The following is a 14,566-nucleotide window of genomic DNA, read 5'->3' on the forward strand; positions in this document are numbered from 1 at the left end:
ACAAAATAGCACTGCATAACTAATAACGATGACGAGCCTTGAAACCTGTATAGCAAATATTCAAACCACATAAGGTATTAGAATTAATACCAGTCATTTTACTAATTATAAAAAATAACACATTGATATTAACATATTTCGACTCCCCGTCTCCCACCTGAGAATAAGCTACGCGTAATCAGCGCGATTTCTAGAAAACAACAATACCTTCATTTATTCCGCCATGTCGAGCATAAGCACTAAAATTCCTACTTAAAATGTCAAGTAGCATCTTTATAATTCAACACGGCATCTGCAATTCGTTGGAAGTGATTAATATCGGTTTTCAGTCTCTCAAGGGTCTTACAATCAAGCTTTTGGTCTCCACGGGGTCAGATAAAATCGAACCTTCAAATTAACTGATTCACGAATGAAGAAATTCATCGGAAGAAGCGTCTGACACGCGACTGTTGTCTCACAATACGATGCAGAATAATGTATTGAATTATTATCCCTTTGTATAGAACACTTTCCAAACAATCCTTTGTTAAAAACCTAGCGACGGCATATTGTTCACAATACATTGGTTGTTTGTGTAATTTCGCACGGGGATAGCAGCTTTCATCAAGTCGTGTTTTTAAAAGTTACTCCACAATACCAATGAGATTATTTCAACTCACTAAATGTACCGCATACAATATTAATTAAATACCAATATGAATAGAAGTTGGGGTGGTTTGCTACTTAAGAGGCTTACTACTCATTCGCTACGAATAAATAAAGCATAAAATTGACGTATAAAATGCGTTTTTGCATTATTCGAGTGTAAAGAAACATAATATATATAATATGTCTTTTGTTTGGGTATTTGCTTGTCAAAATCTCGGCCGACTATCATTACATCATATTTTGCGCCTTTGGTTAAGCGTAACATGCTCTATATAACAAATTGTAATGACGTCCGGTGTTTTTAGTGTAAGGAGAATAATGCCGCAGCGATATTAATTACCCCGCGTTGGTTTGTTTAAAAAATCTCGTGGGTGATAATTATATGCAAGATCAACACTAGACTCGCGGTTGCTGCAACATTGTTCATTCGATCTGATCAACGACGTCTTTCTGAATCTTCCGTATTATTTCCACACCAGCCTTGGTGAATTATGAATTATGAAATCCAAAAGTTTCTTTAATTTTAAAAATGTTTAATGCATTACTCAATTTAGAATAATACAGAATGATCGAAAATCACAGGATCGTCTGTATCGAGAGTTGAAAATTCCACACTATCGCAGGCCGTGCTGTTCCCCCGCTACATTCATCCTACGGCAATCGACGTCGCCTACTCATTCTTGTGGTTACAATCTGTGTAACTCTATATATTGTAATATACACTTGAACAGATCATTTTTCCAACTTATTTGTGACACAGTCATTATTACCGGAACCTTGCCTCCCAACCTTAGAATTTGTTTTTATGACGGACCGCTTACTGTCTACTACACAATACACACACCCTCGTGCTATTTAGCTAAAGATGGGGGATTGATTGTCAGATTCTGTGTTCGGTTTCAATGTCATTTTTCTTCTTGTCCACATATTTTGTCAATTTTCTAAAATGCTCTGTTCTGAATTTCCTACAATAAATTTATATCATGCGATGTAAAGTTTGTTTTACATTCTGTTTTTTCTTGTGGCTGTAGCACTTAATAAATTCAAAGTTATTGTATGTATGCCCCAAGTAAATATATTTTATAATCAGGAACAGTTTGCTTTTATCGTAGGGTAGTCACTCACGCAACTGAATTTTTTATGTTGTAAATGGGCCATACCAACGCTGTAGCGGTGTATCAAGGAAGAGCAACAAACTTTACGACTATTTATCTAATAGTTACTTTATACGGGCGTCATATTTTTAACGAGTAATAAATTTTTGTGACATATTCAATTTCCTAGTTTGTTTCTGCAAAAGTAATATTGCAGTTACACATGAGCTAATTTTGGTAACGTACATCGAAGATCTGTACAGTGGTGGTCCCAGGTAACGAAATAAATTTCCAACTATGGTGAAATACCGTGTCGCCTCGTACAGCGTTCTGTTAATTTATTTACATATTCCACCATTTCGATAAACATGATATACAGTGATAACTTTATGTAGACAAAGTCAACTGTGCTGCAATTCTAATATAAACATGTCCAGAAATCCCATACTCCTTTATTTTTATACCACACTGTATAAAGCCGACAGTTGTTTTGCTCAATTTCTGATCAGAATCGCAAAGGACCTATCTGACACTCTGTTTGAGCTTTACTCGTGGGTGTGTTTGGTTTGCATTATGATTTGTATACGGTCGTTATTTGTAATAGAATATGCATGACGTTATCGCTATCCAGTATTGACGTGGATGTATTACCTCCAATATGTGTTTCAAACGGTCTCTTTACGCGAATCACGACGCGTTTACGAATATCTTATCGAAAGGCACCAGACGCCGTTAACGACATTCTTGGAAGCGGAAGATGGCTAACCACGGAATGCTCATGTTACAGCATATAATGTTCCAGAATAACATATCGCAATAATCTAGGAAATTCTCACAGCGTCGTGAATCTCTCAAGTAATTTTCAATTCATATCGCACCAACTAATTATTAACTTCGTATTGAAGAAATCTTCTTCACATTAATAGACTTCTATTGACGGTAATTTTAAGAGTTTACCTGAATTATTAAACAATCAATGGCAGTAAATTTTATGCATTTTATTGCTACTGCCATATGTTTGTGATTACTCAGCAAACGTTTTAAAATTTACATCCATTGTGGTGACGAAATGGTACTCATGTTATGTATACAACTGCGGTCCCACAAACCATTCTTTTCTCTGTAATTTATTATTATAAAATTGTTGTGGCTTTTAGATGTATTCGTGGAATCTATCTATAGAGTTATTAGTTAGTTTATTTGAGTTTTTGTTAGACGATTGTAAACGATATGATCTTATTATATATCAATTTTGCTATAAAATTTGACAAAATAAAATCGTTCATTAGTTGAAACATTTCGATTGTAAAGATGCAGTACTTGGGAAGGAGCGAGAGGCGAAAGGGCATTAAGCAATTCCTATTATGCTGTGGGTAATTTCTAATATACTCGAAATCTATATACATGAACTATACGATAAACTCGCAGATAATGCGGTGAATCGCTGCTTCTCAGTGATACCGAAACCATTCCACGAATGTGCGTACTTAACGTCAATCATAGAAAAACTAGAAATTCTTTTGTTTAAGCCTGCATAAATTCACACTGTTAATAAATACAAATATTTAATTAATACGTTTTTTTTGTCATAATGATAACATTTCGAAAGCTCAGAGTTCAGACTAAACAACTTCTTGTCAATCGTGCTTTATCAATTTTGGTTTCGTACTTGTTTCAGGTATTACGTTGTATTGTCAGGTATTACCAAATTGTATAAAGAGAAAGAGCCGTTCTTCGTCGTGACTGGTAGTAATTTAGTAGTAATGACATCATATGATCAAATTCATTCTATTATATGCAATGCGCTACTCCTGTTTATTTTTTTCGTTTTTACGTATGACATTTAAATGATGGTCATTTAGTTTTTATATTGTGTTACACTTTAGCTTATTACTAGCCTAAATCGTTAAAATTGACCTTCTTGAATTAACAGCGACGTTATATAGAATGGAATAGTGACCCAATAGCGCTAACTAGTGGCCAATGTACATATAGTACTGAACAAACGTATGTTTCCCAGCAATATCTTCATCCTCTGCTTTTAAAGTCGTTTCCGCGTGTTAAATACAATATACTGACCTGATGAAATGGACTAATTTGCCTGGTTTAATACTATCATCATTTGTTTAATACTTACACAACAGTTAAAAACTGTTGAACTGAGCAAACAACTCCTACTACATTGTGCTCCAATATATATAATAATAGGGTATTCTGAATGCCATCGGAAATGTTAACAGCAAAAATACGAAGTCAATGAAACACATTAAGTGATTTCCCCAATTTTTTTAAGCGAAAATAAACGCTTAACGTGATGTTAAGCTGATTTTGAAAGGTCTATAGTTAGAGTGAGAATATTTTTATTCATTTTTATTAGTTTTTGTGGCAATAAATCTCTCTCTCTCTCTCTCTCTCTCTCTCTCTCTCTCTCTCTCTCTCTCTCTCTCTTTTTACTGATTTGCAATAAATTCGTTTTGCCTAGAACACAGAAAAGTTATTACGTGTATATTGCGTTTAAAAAGATTAGTTTCCATTCACAACATTAAAATAATCTTTCATCGGTGAAAATTAAAATAAATATCACTTCAAACATTAAGTATTTCTAACGAAAATTCTTTCTCAGAATGATGAATAAAATTCAAAGTATAAAAATCACAACGGCCTCTCGGTGTAATAATTGATATCACCCAAAAATTAACAAGGGAGATTATTTGAAACCAGTTTATCCTATCAGAGTAGAATTGGCCATATACGTACTTTTATGATTAGTTTTGAATTTTGTGGCTGCAATTGCCTCAAGCTGAGCATGTATTTGTAGAGAAGCAGTTATTGGGAGAACATACATGTGTGGAAAACGTTTACAAAAGATATTTTGCGAGAATTAACCTTCACTAGAATGTAGTTTTATCGAGTGGATTTTTGCTAGAATATGGTTTTGCTAGAACGAACTTTTGCGCGATTGTAACTTTGCAAGCAAAAATTTTCGCGTTCTTGGAATTTAGCTAATATGTCGTTCTGCGAGAATGGAATTTTGCGCAAATGCATTTCTGCAAAAATGAAATTTTTGCTAAAACGGCCTATTGCGCGAATGTGGTTTTTTATGAACAAACTTTTGCGATAACTAAATATGACGAGAAAGTGGTGGTTGTATTATGGTTTTGTGAGAATAAAATTGTTTGAGAACAGGCGCGTCAAGTCACCAAGAAAAGTTTAACAATTCCAGGGATCCAATTTAAATTCAATAATGAGAGAGAGGGCATGTACAAAAGTATCAACCCTGCACATGCAAATCAGACACACAACTATGAGGGTCGTCCCGTGACACCGCCCATTTTACATGACTGTTCGTCGATAAAAGATGGATTCCACCTTATTTTAAATGCCTAGTCATTCACAATGGGACGTTACACATTTGATTTGTTTTTGAGTTATGCACGCGATATATGGACATGTCTGACTAAAGGCGATTTGATTTACCACAAACACGCCCTATTTTTGGTGTGTTCCGAGAATGTCGGTAATATTGTCACGCAAAAATCATGCGTGTACGATATTATAGTATTAGGAGAATGTAATGAAAAGAACATCGCGTGCTGTGCGCCGAAAATACCTCTAACTTATCGCTTCTGTTAATTGTCTCAAAAACATTGTAAATATACATTGATCCGAATTTTCGTGCAAAAATCCAGCGTTTTGATTTGATAACAATGAAGATTCGCACGCGACGAATCGTGCAGAGAGGTCAGGTTATCGATAAGAGAAATAAATATATTTGATAACATCTTTAATATCTTGAGATTTATCGAATTTCACCCAAGTATGCCCTGGTCAACTCAGGTATTCTTATTCGTTTTTTGCATCATCATTGTAATACGTAATGTTTATGGGAGAATATTGGTACTGACACGACAAGACTTCAGCAAAATTGAGCATTGAGTCTGTTGCAAAGATCGACGAACAATGAAATGAGGTGTTCCCACAATTTATGAAAAAAAGTGTGTCCAGGAATTAAAGGAACTAAAGGAATCGCCGCCATCTTGTTTTTATCTTTCCGCTAATGGTCGAGGTGAATTTCCCAATTTTTTTTTTCATTGAAGTCATATTTTTTCAACGAAATTCTAACATATGACTATTTTCTGTAGTGAGTTATTGATAAAACGTGTTTGCTATTCTGTGTGAACGCTCAGTAATCTTTCTGAGTGATTTATTCTATGTCTTCAGTAATTCATTTGTTGAGAGGACCAATTACTATAATAAAGTCGCTTACAATTTTATATTTTCAAGTATTCGAGATTCGATTCGATTCGAAAAAATTATTCGATTCGATTCTGAAATCACAAGGTATTCGAAAATGCCCAGCCCTAATTATGGACAATCTTTATCAGTTCCATCGATTGGAAAATAAAAATTGTAATTGGATAATTTTAGTGGTCAATATTACTAACAATATGATAAAAAAGCAGGCATATTAATTTTTGGGCGTCACTAAAAATTTTATGATTTTCGGAATCGATGAACTTTTAACCCGACCTTCGACATCATCAGATCTTTAAATTTTTATTTTATTATGTTTGTATATTTTGTTCTATGTTCAAACACCATCTTGTTCTACGATGCTCATGCTCTATGATTGAAAATATCTGATCACGAACTATTTAAAAACATTTGTTTATAACCTACCATGTTCGATTTTGGAATTTAAAGTTAAGAACCATTGCTTTGCAATTAGGTTATTCGCAACTTTTTGTTAATATGTATATGGAATGTTTATTATAATCGATTGTTTATATGGATGGATTCTTTATATACGTGGAGATACCTATTGAATGATTATCAAGTAAACAATTTTCGCGGGCTACTGGTGTTCCTTAGACTCATTTGAGGCCGAAGGCAGGCTTTGAAAGCTAGAGAACTGAAAAAACCCTCAAGCTTTCGAAGAAATATCATTTTGCGAATTTGCATAAATTCCTGCTTAGTTGATGATTGTTTGATAGGATGATTGGGGTTGTATTCGTAATGAATGGAATTGAAATTGACGAATCAATCTTAACAACGAATACCCTTAGATAAATTCAATATGCACATGCTTTGATTTAGTCATTGTTTCACATACAATAAAATATTTTTACCTATGCAAAATATCTCTCACTATTTGAACTCGGTTTTGGTAAAAATGAATCTGATTAGGACACCATTAATAAAAAAGAATGCTCAGTTTTTATCGGTGGGATGACACATAGATAATATAAGAAAAATGACGTTTGTAGTTCATATATTTTACCACGAACTCGACCTCCTATACCGCGACGTCACGAGGTCAAATTGTTGGTATTTAACTCGTGAAGAAATAAGTAAAACGGTTGAACTATTATGAGCTGTGACAAAATAATATAAACAAACATTGCTCTTTGAGGGTCAAAAGGCATTCTATTTTATACATAAGTAGAATGCCTACGTGACCAAATCCTCGTAGAGAAAAGTAGAAGATTGATAGAAAATTTATCTAATACTTTTGTTGGAATTCTATGTGTAAAATGTTACATACTTGCAACACTTGTATGCGAAAATGCGCTTAATAGATAATTATAAATAAAAGATGCCTATACCTTCCTTAGACACATCTGCCATATATATATCCCCACACATCTGCCATATATATCACATCGGAAATAACCTATTCTTACTATAGATGTTATACAAGTAACAAGCTTTTGCTGATTTGTTTCGCTAACGTCGTTATAAACATTCCTTATTGCGGGATTTATATATAAGTTTACATGTAATCAATCGATCGAAATTTCTTTAACTTGCAAAGAATCCTTCGCTTGAATCTAATACTCATATGAAATTAAATTACCCCTAGTGTAAAAAATTAGATGACTACGCTAAACTGGATTAAAACTTTTTACCATGGTATAGTATCAATATAGTTACTCGGGCACAAAGTAGTCGTATGCAGCTGCATATCTACGTAAAATAGCGTCCATGACAAAGTTTTAAAATGCGCCCCCTTGATTGCTAAATGACAATTTCTAATGTTTTTCAATCGAAAGGATCATTGAGATGCTTCTATGTTATTATTTGGATAAAAAATTGTTTCAATTATTTATAATTTGAAATTATTTTATTGAACATTTCACGATAAAAACTTTTCGCCCTTCTTGCGCCATGCCACGAGACGAGGCTGCCATACCCTAGACACGCCACTGGCCTTATGGCTCGTTTTACCAAATCGTTGTTATTGTTGTCAATCTTGTTTTTGTGACCTTTTCTGTAGGTAAGTAATGGAACAATCGAATTTAGTAATTCACTACATAAAGATGAAATAACCGTTATATCCTATATTTTACCCAAAATTTCGCTGTTTTATATAAACTCATGGCAACAGTGTATTATTCCGTCACGCATGACTGCCTCCGTTAAGTTTGTCAAACCAATGACATTAAACAACATGATAGGCAACTCTGACGTCACTCCATAAGACTACATGCGAAAGATTGTATTTCATGATACGCTCCAATGCACATATTTCTCGTCGCCTTTCGCGACCGTTTTCCGCTTGCTTTTGCTAATCGGCGTCCTCTTTACGTTTAGTACCTGCCTTTTTGCGCCTGTAACGTAAGAAAATAATCTCTATATCTAAGAAGTTTTGCTCACTTGGAAAGCTGGAATGACATACAAGCTGTAAAGAGTAAAATGGACATCATAGACTTTTTTTTTTATCAGAGAAGATTACAAACGCGATAGCGTAAAGATTTGTGTGGGACATTTTGCAGATAATGACAAAGTTCAAAGGTAGTCATTTTAATGTTTGCGCTTAAACATTGAAATTTCATTTAAAGAGGGTGTCATACAAAACAGCAAAACTGTTTTTACTACTCTTAACGGTGCTGTGATACAATTCCATAACACAAAGTTTGCACCTATCGAACTTGCCTTAGTAGGTGAATTTTTTGGACAAATTTATTGTGAGGGATTTCGCATGTAATTCTCATTGATTGGTGGCTGTTTATAATTCCTATTAATTGTGAATTCTGATTATACCAAAGAATTTACTGGCACCTTTTTCTTGTCAATACTCCAAGCTGAGGTAATAAACAAGACAATACATTCATGTCATGTGGAAGCAAAATATGCACACTAATTAAAAGTTTGACACATTGAGATAATACATCATTACAGAAAATACAAGTTAAAGATATGTATGACCATCACATGGTAATTAAAATTAATAGGGGCTGTGGAGTATGAAAAGTTCAAGACAAAGAAAAGAACAAAAGTTCTCTCTAGCTCAGGAACTCTCAATTTTGCCTCCATTGCTTTGTGAAGGCCAATATATTGCCAGTGGCTGAATTGGTTTACCTTTATGATAGCAACGATTTTGTTTTTAAAACGGCAAGATTTTTTTCAATTTAATTGAAGTGATATTATTTCCCAAAGCAATGCTTGAATTGTCTAGAATAGATCAGTGGTGTCAAACTCATGGGTTTTCGAGAGCCGCATTGCATGTTGGAAATTGTAAAAAGGGCCGCAAACAGTTTTTAATAATGTATACTTGAAAGATATTTTCAAGATTTAAGTTTTAGTTTGTGACATATATTAGGATGCAACTAAACAGTTGGATTAAGTTTTATTATTTTTTTTTAATTTCAAATGCAATTTCATGTTATTATTTGCATTCCACTATTATTGCAAGTTACTGTATTTATTACAAAAAATCATAAAATTCTATGTACAACCATCAAAATCATTTTTGAACAAGCTTTGGATAAGGAAAGAATAATACATACACTAAAAAATGACTCAATCTAAATATATGAACCTAAAATTAACAAAAATACTACAATATAAACTCTATGTTTTTTAATTACATTTGTCCTGACGTTTGGCCAGGATGAAATAATTTTATAGTACCAACTCTAACTAACGAGGTCACATGATCATGGGTTAATGTGGATCTTTGCGAATGTTTAATTAATTCCAGTAATGCAAAAAAGTTATATTTATCATTTCATGTATAGATCAGTAAAAAAACAAATGACAGATTTTTTCGACAAGAAATTTCGCGCCACATTGCATGGCATAGGATTGCTTGAATTATTATTGATATTTAGTAACAAAAGAGTTGTATAATTATATTAATATACAAACATATGGAAATTTTCTGTTCGAAGTTGGTCTTCGAATTTGTCATATTGACTGCTGAGCCTATTGTGTTATTTCATTGTACTGATGGAAATATGACAAATTAAACAATGTGCTTCAGAGAATTTTGTGAAATGCAGAAATATTGCAACTCCCATTTTCTTCGAAAATGCCACCTTCTTCATGTACTTTGCGTTTAATTTAATCACTCAAGTGTTTTATTCAAGTATTATTTTGCTAGCTTGATGTGTATTCTTAAACGAGTTAAAATGTGAACAAAAAAAATTAATTTTTTAAAACTACTTTCAGTAAATTGTTTTCTGTGTGAATATTCAATTTCACTTTAAAAAGTTTGAAAAATCTGTTACATTTAGATAAAAAAAAAATTCCAAAATACTTTTACAATTATTATTAAGCGTTCGAGGCCGCACTGGAAATTCTCTGGGGCCGCGAGTTTGGTCTAGATTGAAGTTGTCCAAAATATATACCAGTATTTTATCATGAATCATGATTATACCCTTTCCTGAATTTCTTCTACAGTACTACCAAAAGTTGATGGACCAAATATAACACAGGTGTAGTGAGTGACCCGAAATCCTCATTTTTCAAAGCTGTTTTAAGTATGCCTGGCATGTTTTGTGCTTTTTCACAAATAAGACCGCTTATGCAATCTTACGCATTGGAATTTTTAGTTATTTTCCTCAAGCCTTGCAGGATGTAGGGGCCATACACAACTCTACCGGAGGGTCAAATGCATTTGCATGCCTCCATAGGTTGTTCTTCTATTGCAAACATTTATGGAGTATTCTAATTATATTTCTTGGTTCTTATGCCTACATTTCATATCTCAATCTATGGTTTTCTTCACACAACACATTATTGTCACTCATAGAACCTTCAATTTCCCTGTGATCATATCCCTCATATTTTATCATGTGTAAGCACAAAAGAAGATTCAGAACAGATTGAAAGTGTAAATTAATATAACAAATAATAATAAATTTGGAATGGAATTCTTATTTTTTGCTCCTCTCTATTTAAAATTTATTTAATAACTTCCTAATCCCGATTAGAAATTTTTCTCATCTCTAATTATATATCATTTTTTTTTTTACATAGTGTATATAGTTTTTTTCCATATGTATATCCTGAGAGTGTAATATTACAGAACCTGTGTTATTAATTTATTTATTCATGTGCTTGCTTTGGGTGGTAACCGACTCAGATGACTGTTAATGGTCGTATCGTTACCACCCTGTCATCTACCGAAACCTAATTTTTCTCATTTTGCTATCATATATATATTGTATGAGTTTTCTGGTTTGACGAAACAATAAAAAAATTCTCTCTCTCTCTCTCTTGGAATCACACTGTCACTGATATGTCGCCAGACTTCTGATATCTGCTTCTGCTACAGTTGTCCTGTGAATAAATAATAGGAAATTGAGAATAGACGAATAGTTGAAAGTTTTGCTTTATGTCGGCTTAATTTCTTGATTGATATACTTACTATTTTTGCTATTGCCGCTTGTGCTGCAGGAGTCTCACAATGCTAGACAGGTTTTTCCACAACATTCACATCTGAAGAAAGAGAGGAGATTTATTAATTTTCGTTAAGAATGAATAAAGCAGTCTATATGATTTAGAATGGGAAAGCTAATAAATCCAATATCCCATGTCTATGTAAAATATGTTTTACTGAATTTGGTATATAAACCAACTAATAAAAGGGTTTAGTCAGAAAATTACAAGCATTCTTATACTTGAGAGATCAGACTATACAATATAGACCGGTATGAGTAAAATGTTAGGTGAACTTGTTAACCCTTTGATTCAATACGCAAATAAAAGTTATTGAGCAATAGTATGTTACAGAAATGAGTATATATCCTCACTGAATAAAAAATCTAACTGGAGGTGCATGAACTATTTGAAACCATAAGGGGTAAGTAAATATGCAATTTCGGCAAATGGACAACTACGTACCGTACTGAATTAATAACTTCGTAGTATTTGACAAAAGCTGGCTTTCCCACATGTACTAAACAGTGCGATGCCCGGGTGTGATATACAACAATAGTATTTACCTTACCTTTTTTCAATTTCTTTCTACCTCAACTTTACAAAATATCATTAAAATCGACAACAACTGTCAAAGCAGGCACGAACACCATTCGTGCTATTCCTTGAAAGCAGCACACATCCGCTCGTTTTCGTCTCGTCAAGTATGTGCATTGGAGCGTGCTATCGGACACGATCTTCGGCCAAAAATGGCGGAGTTGCGCATCATGTTGTTTAATGTCATTGGTCAAACTAAGTATACTCGACTTGTCAGTTACCGGTACCATTAGCATGTTGCAAACCATGTCTGTCAGCCTCATTTGTCAAAACTATTAATTCAGAGCAATGGACACGAATATGGTCATTATGCAATTTCACCTTATTTTCGAGGCTAAAATTAGTCATATTTTTTACTCAATTCAATTTCTACAGCAAACAAATTTTGTCACTAAATAAATTTAATGTCGCGCGGATCAGATAAATAGGTCAGTGTGATAGGGTATTTTCATCCCAAATTAGGCTTTTTAGCGAAATCAGCTGAGCTTCGTTATGCGCGGCGATGATTGCAAGCAAATTTCTCATACCAAAATGTGCTTCTAATTGCATACTGTTTTGAGGATTTCACGCTAACTTTTTAAATTAATACATTACACCAAATTTTTTTAAAATAACACTCACCTAACAATGAGACATAGAAAAAAGGGTCTTCCTATTGCTATAACTTTTTTCCACGCATTCAATACACATAGTTAGTTGTATGTATATATTTCCCTTCACGCTTACAATATTGTTTTTGCTGATACCGAAACATGTTTCGCTAATAATACTCCTCAGCTTACTATATTTATATAACACTACTGAAATCTAATCACACGTTGTTTTCTGAATAAAATATTTGAACTATAGTCTACGATTGTTTATATTTATAAATAAAAATCAGTCTTACTTGCTTTGAATTTAGATTACACGTGACAAAAAAATACATAATGGTAGCCGTTTCGTTGATAATGAAATTCTTAGTTATTGCATAAATTATGCTTCTTGAATCTCCATTGGACATCCTATTACCTCACTATCCTCACGTATACATCTCCTTGCGAATATCTTAAGCTAGAATACAAGAATAGAGAGACTACAAGCTTCTGAGGCATATTTGCCTATTATGTTTTACAAATTCTACAACTCTCCGACGAACTCCTTTAGAGATAACATGCAATATTATATTCTGCATTGGAACTCCCATGACACACATCGTTGTTCACACATTAGAACTAGTTCGTCAATCCTATACTGACTTATTTTCTCTTGTAATCGAACGAATTGTATTATTGGCGTTGCCGAAAAATTGCGAATGCATATCTTTTTGCATAATGTGAACGGTTTACATTCTATTCCTGGTGATATTTGCGATTGCTAATATATATATATATCCCAGTTATTTAACATTTTTTTCTTTATATGCAAAGACGATTTCTTTTTTGTGAAAAAGTTTTTGTTTACTTGCGAGAAATGTCGTACTACTATCGCGGAATTTGTTTCAATAAAATGTGTTGCGATAACGTGCCGAAATCCTTGGTAATTGCGTTATTATATAAGCATAAAATTTATATTCGATGAAACGAACCCCGCCTTTCTGATCAAAACAAGAATTGCAAATCAAGCATTTATTGAATGATATTATTTGCTAATATTTTTATGAATATTTCAAAATGTATAAATTGCAAATTTAACAGCGGAAGCAGATATTGTGTTTTCAAAGTCGGGCGGTGTGTGTGACAAGTGAAAGATATTTGTAAATCTCCACATTGTATTTGGGTGTTATCACCATTTGCATTGAAACGCACCCCAATCACACCTTTATTCATTTTCTATTCAAAGCAAATTCTGATGGGAAAATTTTCAATTATCTTTGCATTTTCTGGACCAAAGTTCAGCAAATATTTCATTAAAAATATTTAAAGAGTTTCGTGACAAATAGTGCCGAAAACAATCGTTTTTTAATTATTTTTCAGGCATAAATATGTTCAAATGACTCTCAAGCACGCACATCTGCATTGCCTCCCTTTGTTTTGAAGTTTTTCTCGGAAAATGCGTGAAAAAGAAAAGCACTTTCCTCTAGTTGCATAACAAGTTTAACCGTGTATTACTATAGAGAAATGGGCGGTGAAATGCAACATTTCTGAGTTGACTGGTTTTCACTTCATCTACCATGTGGAGTGTGTATTTAACAACCATCTATGCATGGTACATTGCCAAGTAAACCCGTTTTATTTGCAAAATCTCAAAAAATATTTCACCCGATTAATATCTCGAGATTGAAAAACAAGATAAAGCATTCATATAATATGGAGATTTTCGAATGTGAATGGCCCCAATAATATCAATTACCTTCGCTATTGACATTTTTCAATTTTAACGACCCCACCCAATATATGCCCTTTTTGTAGTAAATTTGGTCACAACATTACAAAATGTAAACTTTGCAAAATGTTGTTCACGCCTCATACACGCCAGGTCTAATGAATTTTATAGTCTAATCGCGAAAGCTCTAGCATTAGTGTATAGACTTTAACATATTTTCTGAAACGTTTTGTTATTATTATTTACGTAAACAACAG

This window comes from Styela clava, chromosome 5 (genome assembly GCF_964204865.1).
Source record: "Styela clava chromosome 5, kaStyClav1.hap1.2, whole genome shotgun sequence".
NCBI classification, from domain to species: Eukaryota; Metazoa; Chordata; class Ascidiacea; order Stolidobranchia; family Styelidae; genus Styela; species Styela clava.